This window comes from Triticum dicoccoides, chromosome 2B (assembly GCF_002162155.2).
Source record: "Triticum dicoccoides isolate Atlit2015 ecotype Zavitan chromosome 2B, WEW_v2.0, whole genome shotgun sequence".
Taxonomy (NCBI): domain Eukaryota; kingdom Viridiplantae; phylum Streptophyta; class Magnoliopsida; order Poales; family Poaceae; genus Triticum; species Triticum dicoccoides.
In genome coordinates this window covers 549,361,742-549,370,077 of record NC_041383.1, presented here as the reverse complement: position 1 = coordinate 549,370,077, position 8,336 = coordinate 549,361,742, and positions in this window count along the sequence as shown.

Here is an 8,336-nt window from a genome sequence, read left to right as displayed (position 1 = left end):
TGGGAGAAGATACCCCCCCACACACACAAATCGTCACCGTTAAGGCAAGGACCCAGTCTCGAGCCATACAATCTGCAGTGAAAACTAAACACAAATACTGTCCAAACTAGATCCATATACATATCACGAGGACATGCGCTTGCTGGATAGGACGGCTACGAAGGCTGGCTCAAAATAGGCACCGGAGGGCTTGGGAACATGCACACACTCGAATGGCAACGAATGTCCGACATGACGTAGCTTGGTTTCGAGGACCCGCTCACCCAATATGTTTTACAGACGAGGTCATGGAATACTAGTTCCCGAAGGGTTTAAACCCATAAATATTGAGAAATACAACAGAACGACCGACCCGACTGTGTGGATTGAAGATTTCGTCCTCCACATTCATATGGCCTGAGGAGATGACCTCCACGCATCAAGTATCTAACACTAAAACTTAAAGGACTGGCAAGGCATTGGCTGATCAGTCTGCCTAAGAACTCTATCGATAGCTTGGAGGAGCTCGAAGACACCTTCAGAGCTAACTTACAGGGCACATATGTTTGACCCCTGGATGTTGACAATCTTAGCCACATTATTCAGCAGTGTGGCGAGTCTGCCAGGAAGTTCTGGAATTAGTTCCTAACTAAAAGAAACAAAATAGTAGACTACTCGGATGCCAAAGCAATCGCTGCTTTCTGGCACAGTATCCGCGATGAGTGGTTAGCACGGCAGCTCGGACAGGATAAGCCGAGAACCATGGCAGCCCTTACCTCTTTGATGAACCAATTTTGCATGGGCGAGGATAGCTGGTTGGCTCGCAACACTCATAGAGCCGAGGCTGGAACCTCAGAGGTGCATGGCGGAAATGGGAAGCCTAGGCGCAACAAGAACAAGTGCCAGCACAAAATAGTGGCAGTAATGTCGATGACCCAGCCGTCAACGTTGGATTCAACAATTCGAGGATGGGCCAGAAAACGAAATCCTTTAAAGGTAACAAGGAAGGTCCTACCGCATTGGACAAAATCCTCGACAAGCTTGACAGATTCATGGCACTTCGGATAAACTTGCTAATCACACTAACTGGAACTGCTGGGTTATCAACCAGGCCGGAAGGATCACAGTCGAAGGTCAGGACAGGAGTTAGTCCTGCAGCGAGGATGAGGATGAACCTCGGAGGCCCAAAGGCCAAAAGTAGTTCCCTCCTGATGTAAAGGATGTAAACATGATCTACGTCACTCACATCCCAAGAAAGGAGAGGAAACGCAAACTTCCGGATGTCTACGCCTTAGAGCCCGTGGCCCCGAAGTACAATCCATGGTCGGCTTGCCTGATCACTTTTGATAAATGAGATCATCCGACCAGTATCCATCATGGAGGCTCGGCGGCTCTGGTCCTCAACCCCATCATAGATGGGTTTCACTTCACGTGGTCCTTATGGACGAAGGCAACATCCTCAACCTGATCTATGCCGACATAGTTAGGAAAATGGGCTTCGATCCATCAAGGATTAATCCTAGTAACACTGCTTCCAAGGGTGTCGTACCTGGCGCTGAGGCACTTTGCTCCTACCTCCTCCTCTCGAGAGAGAGAGACCACTCCCATGGAGTTCAAGACCTTCATGTGAGAAGATCCTGCGGGATATCATCAAGACCCCCTCGTGGGAAGATCCGTCTAGGATACCATCAAGACCTCCTCTTGGAGATGAACTCTACCTTGTATCTTTCCTTTTGTTGTTCATGTACCTTGTGGATCTTGTGTGTTTGATTGTCTAGTGGATGTGTGATTGGACTTGTTCTTGCATGTTTCCCCTTGTGATTTCTCTTCGTTCTTCCCCGTGTTCTTCGTGTTCTTCGTAGGGATCAGCGCCAAACGTGAAAGATCAGACTCTAGGGTTCTACCCTACATCAGAAAGCGATAATGAGAACGCCATCATCGTCCGGTCCAGGAGGCCTAGGTCTAGGGTTTTCCCCGGAGCATCCCGAGCCTGATGACGCAAACTGAAACGACGATGCCTCGACAAGGAAACGACATCAAAGACGCCGCCATCGTCCGCCATGACCGTAGTCGGTGCGATTTCCATCGGCACTTGCGCCATCGGGCATGCGCTGCCGACGTCGCTGGTCCCTTCTACCGGAGCAAACTCCAAAACGATGCCTGAAGAAGGACTACGACGCAAAAGCACCGCCATCGCTCGACCCAAGGAGATCTAGCGTTTCCCCCGTAGTTGCCCGCACTGTCAAGGACCAGACAAGGATGGAATCCCGCAGATCCGCCCAGCTGCCGACGTGTCGCACCCGCCACCGCGCCGACCGCGACCCGAAGACCAAGCCCACGCCTGAGCCCAGATCCAGCCACGCCTCCGCCGATCCGGTCACGCTGCTGCCGTCCCTGGCGACCGCGACACCCCAGACCTTGAAGCCACCTGCCGTGGACGTATGGGCCTACCCCTGTCATGACGCTCGGCCGCACGCCACGCTCCGGCTCGGGGGCGCCGGGCCGCGCCAGCCCCTCACGAGCGGGAGGGCCCGAGTCCCCGCCGCCTCCGGCGACGGCAAAGCTTCGCCTGGCCGCGCCCTCGGGCGGCGGCGAGGGAGGAGGAGAGGAGGACCCCCCTCCCTCACAGACAGCAGCGGCGGCGGTAGATGCTCCCTGCACACGCATTTATCCTCTGTGGTCCACTGGTGCAGAGGTTGTAAAAGCTTAGACAATGACTTGGGTACAGTCTTTCTTTATAGGTCAAGGTCTCCTCCTTGGCGAGCCCCCTCCCCTCCACACGCGCACACACACACACGAGACCAGATCTGCTCCGTCTCTTGCTTTGCTCCTCCATGGAACAAATTGATAAAGTGAGAAATGCGACCCAAGCAGCAAAGGGATTCGCCTCAAGCTCCGTGGGGCAGCTGGCGAGGATCGAGGGCCTGGTGTCCGTGGGCTGCATCCTCGTCGGCATCCTGGTCGTGTCCAACTCGAGGCGACGCCATGAAAGCCGCTCCTTGGCTAGGCTCGTCGTCTGGAGCGCCTTCATGTTCAACTTCCCGGTGATCTCCTACACCATCGGCCTCATGCAGTCGTCGTCCATCAGGAACGAGCTCTTCGTGGTGTGGGCCTGCTTCCTGCTCCTCCTCCTCGGCAGCGCCGACACCATGACCGCGTTCAGCTTCAACGACAGCAGCCAGCAGACGAGATCCATGATGAAGCAAGGCCTGCACATCATCTACCTGCTGCTTCTCATACTCTACTACAAAGGTCAGCTCCGCAGCAGCTTCCTCATCGTTTTGCTTCTGCTCTGGGGCTTGAGCGTCGTAAGGCTAGGCCTGAGGTGTAAGGCATACCGGTCCACGTGCCGGTCCCGTGGGCTTATCAGGGAAAACCAGGTCGTGTTCGAGTACATGAAGAACGAACCGTTGAACAGCCCCGGCATCCAAGGTGGCACCTACAACCCGGAAACCATGGAGGGGTACATCTACCTTGTCGACGGCAAGGAAGTGAAGGAGGTGAAGGCTGGGGAAGAGGTCATACGCGTGGCTTACCACGAGCCTTATCGCGTGAATCTCGACGACGAGTCGGAAACGGATGAGTCGGAAACCGACGAGTCGGAAACTGTGGACATCGACGAAACCGAAACCGTGGAGGACATCGCTGGGACCGAAACGGTGGTGGACGTCGCCGGGACCGAAACGTCGGAAACGGATGAGTGGGAAACCGACGAGTCGGAAACGGTGGACGTCGAAGAAACTGAAACGGTGGTCGACGTCGTCGGCACCGGCACCGAAACGGTGGTGGACGTCGCCGGGACCGAAACGTCGGAAACCGACGAGTCGGAAACGGTGGACATTGAAGAAACTGAAACGGTGAATGTCGCCAGAATCTGGCAATGCAAAGGGAAGTTGCTGCAATGTGGCGGCAGCGATCAAGGCGCTTCGAGGCGGAGAGACCTGTGTCTCTCCTTTGCTCTCTTCAGGCTGCTCAGGCTAAGGTTTGCAGCTGATCATGTTGGCAATATAAGCTTCCCCTTTCAGTCTGACAAGTGTCGAGATTTCGTCGTCAAAGGGCTCCTCTCGGATGATGAAGATCTCGACAGAGCATTCCGGGTAGTCGAGGCAGAGCTTGGGTTCCTCTTTGATTTCTTTTATGCTCGGTACCCGTCAATCAAAGACACCCTAGCTCCAGATTTGATTGTGTATGCTGCCATCCTTGCAACCAGCATATTTACTCTCTTCTGCCCGGACCTCCTCAAGTACCAGCCTACAGAGACAGAGGGGAATGCAAACATCTTGGTCCATGGCTTCAATCTTGATCTTCTCGTCACTCGTTTGGTCATCGTGTGGTACATACTTCTTGAGTCGTACCAGTTCCTTTCGCTCTTCATCTTCTCCGACTGGCACAAGGTGAAGATGATGTGCCGGTACGTGCGGAAGGAGTCTTGGCACCGTTCGCTCATGGAGATCCCACTAAAGTTCCTGTGCTATTTCACCTTGTCAAAGTACTGGAAGGGAAGCATCGGCCAGTACTTCATCCTCGACAACGCCCATCCTCACCCGGTCAAGTCCTTCCTGTCATGTGTATCACTCGAGGCCCTGGACTCATCACTGATGACTAAATCCATCAGCTTGCCACTGGAAGTAAGGGAAGCTGTTCTCCGCCAACTCAAGGCCGTTGAGGGCAAGATCACTGACGGAAGGATGTGGCTGTTTGATCAGCGTATCGTAGACCTGGATCTCGATCGCGACTGCTTGCTTGGCCACACGTATGCCAGCTACATCATGACATGGCACATAGCCACAAGCATCTGCAGCTACGGCCTGACCTTGCCGAGCAAGAATAACAAGGCCAGGACAGAGGCGGCAGAGGCAGAGCTGGTGAAGAACCATGCGGTCGCTACCAAGCTGTCCGGGTACTGTGCGTATCTGCTGGCCTTCAAACCGGACCTGGTTCCGGACAGCACTTACACAAGCTTGTCGATGGCCCGTGGCACGCTGCGCAACACCCGTAAGTATCTTGCCAAGTTCAAGTCCAGCAAGGACAAGTACGATGAGCTGATCAAGTTAGGCAAGTTAAAATCCAAAAAGTACGAGGTCCGCTTCCTGCATGAGGGCGCAAGGATCGCCGTTGACCTTGTCGAAAAGATTGCGAGCGACGAGGAACTTTGGAGGGTGCTCGCCACCTTCTGGGCCAACATGATGCTGTGGATCGGCTCATCGGACAGAGCAGTGGCACATGCCACCACGATGGCAACCGGCGGGGAGTTCATCACACTCATATGGGCTCTGCTCACACATGCCCACGTTGTGGACAAGCTTCAGCCGCCTGGTGGTGCCCCAGGATTACATATGCAGCTGAATGAAGATCAGAATGGATAAGAGGCGATCGACAAGCTATATATGCAGCTGAATGGAGATGGCTGCACCGCGGAATTTGTTTATCTTAATTACATGGATAAAGTGTTGTTCCAGTCCTTGAATTTGCTATGCATTTGGTTGGTCACAAGTGATTTATTTGTGCAACTCTCTAATATTATGCTACTTCTAAATGGTCAGTGATTGTGCATTGTACTGTACAAGGAACAATTATGTAAGCATGTTTTATTGATTGATTGATGTGGAGCTTGTGTTGAATGATCGTGTTGATGGGCTGTTAGAGTTAAACACGGCTTAGCTTTCATATGTGTGCGTTTGACTAGGTTACTTGTGCATGTCTGTGTGTCCGAGTAGGACTAGGACATGTTAAAATAAATCCGAGGCACTCCGTCTGATCATCCGAGGATCAAGCAATCACGACACCGAGATTTGTTAATGAGGTTCACCGATATGGCTACATCCCCGGGGCCTGACTACGGGCGCTCCTCCCCGTGACACCGTCACAATACCGCACCCGGCCACCCGGGCGTCGGCACACGCCACCGGCTCCCCCTTGCGCGCCTGTGCTATTATGTTGGCATAGGTTACATCGTGTGTCTACCCTCGCTATATAAGAGAGGCCTAGGATACAAGTGTCCTACTAGGACATGACTCCACATCCTATGTAAACACAATACAACTCATAGTCCAACTGTAACCTACCTTGTACACAATATTCGACACAACTCTAACAAACTTCACCTTGGCGAATATTCTCCACCACCTTGAATTTGTCCATGCGTCAAACTTCCATGTACATTGGACTTGAGCTTGTCCCATGAGCACCGCTGCTAGTCCAAAGACTCCATATGACTCCACCTGCAACTTATAGTCCCTTCTTTTCTTGACCATGGTCAACACTCGAGCAAAATTAAGTTCCTTGTTACTCTAGCTTGTGCTCCCAACTTCCAGAGTATCCGTCCAACGCCATCACACACTGATCACTGACCTGCGTGAAAGTGAACAACTCACATATTGGGTGCCACACATAAGAGTTACCTGAACTCAACATCCGCTCCTTTCTTGACCGCCTGTCTGAAACTTGAAGGAATTTCACCGTTGCTTGTAGTCATTCCAAGTCAAATTCGTAGTTGTCTCACCACATGTATGACCACGAGAGCCCTGGTCCGTCTCCATGCACCATGCGTACCGCACGCCTCTCCGCTATTACCGCGTCGAGCCTTCGCTGTCTCGGTCGAGTCTCAAGGGTCGCGAAACCACACCACTCAACCCCCACTGCAGAGTACCACCGATCGTCACCGACCGATGACGAGTTTCACGCTTCCATCAGATCACCGAGCTCCAGTCCGAATTGCATGTCACTCACTTTTTCCCCCTTACTGAATAGGCTTCGATTCCCTGGATCCATCATAGCCCCTCAATCCAGCTCCACCTTCAACATGACTCCATGGTAGATGATCAGTCCACCCTCGTGCCCCGTCGACTTCAAGCTCCATGTGTACACCACCTTGAATCAACCCCGCGCCAGTCTTGTCGAAGCCGCACAAACCGTCGGGCCTGCGCCACGTGTTTCCACGCCCAGAAGTCGGTCACCATCAGCAGCACGCTCCTATGTCGTCGCCGATCCCACCACCGTCTTCTGTACCAACCGATTCGTGTCGATCCGTCAGACTGCCCAGTCCAACCCAGCAGAACATGTCCGGCTGCACGACATGCACCAGACTCCACAAGCCTTGTATGCACATCCATATGACACGCTTGCCCGCGCGCCTCCGCCACCTGCCCACATGTTCCAAGCCATCATAGCAAACCGACCCAGAAAAAAACATCTATGAAAACTGCACAATTCTTCTTCTTTCCTATCACTGTTTGTTGTTGCTTCTCCGTGTACCATATAGCAGAACAAGGGACCGAACTTGATCCAACCAAACTGCTCTCATGATGCACACACACGTGGTCCTGTAGCCTTTTTTGCTCAAACAAATCCTCACAATGTGGCTATCCGTAGATCTCCAGCAGCTCCGCAGACGCATCTCGCGGCCTCCAGCAATTCCCAGCCTCTTGCCCACCGGGTCAAAACACACCAGCCGCAAGTAGGGCTGCAAGAAAAGCTCGAGGCTCGTGAGCGGCTCGAGATTGCCTCGTTTTTTGACTCGACTGAAGATCGACTCGAAAAGAAAGGAGCTGAGTTTGAACACTTTATGTAGATCGACCGGAAAACGAGCCGATCTTGAGCCAATTTTAGCTCGCTCAATTTTAGCTCGATAGCTCGAGAGAATATCATTATAAATGATCATGCCATATATTAAATGGAAATAAGATAATTTATTACCATATATGATGTCCATAATTTTTCTTCATTTTATTTACCAACAAACATGGAAACTTAATTAAGTGCAGAGGAGATTTAGGCCTAATTATGGCACGTGGTCGACTATGTGTTAAATATCCTATATTTTGGCAAAGGTTCCCCGCATATTGACTTTTTTTCATTCATAGATTATAATTTTTACCACCGCATTTAGCTCGAAACTAGCTCGAGATCAACTCGAGATCGTTACAAGCTGAGCACGAGTCATGTTCTACAGCTCGATCATGAGCTTCACTCAGTTTGAGCTCGCTCGAATTTTCATATGAGTTGAGCTGAGCCAACTCCAACTCGCTTGGGCTCGACTCGTTTGCAGCCCTAGCCGCAAGTGCCCCACATGGGCCTCGCCGGCCGAGAGCCCCTGGGCCCGCACCTGGACCTCTCATCGCAGAGAGGGCTCCTGCCTGGGCCTCTGCACGCGGGATCTCGCGTCCCCTGCTGTTGTCTCGCTGAGATCGCTTTCCGTGAAAATTACGACCAACATCCGCCTCGGAATCGTAACTCGCCGACGATATCGCCCGTATTACATCCTACGGATCTCTGTCGATATTTTCTTCCTCGCAGTCCAAGGATTACACAGCCTCCGATCTTCGCAACCCTAGTTCATGATATCACTTGTTAGAATA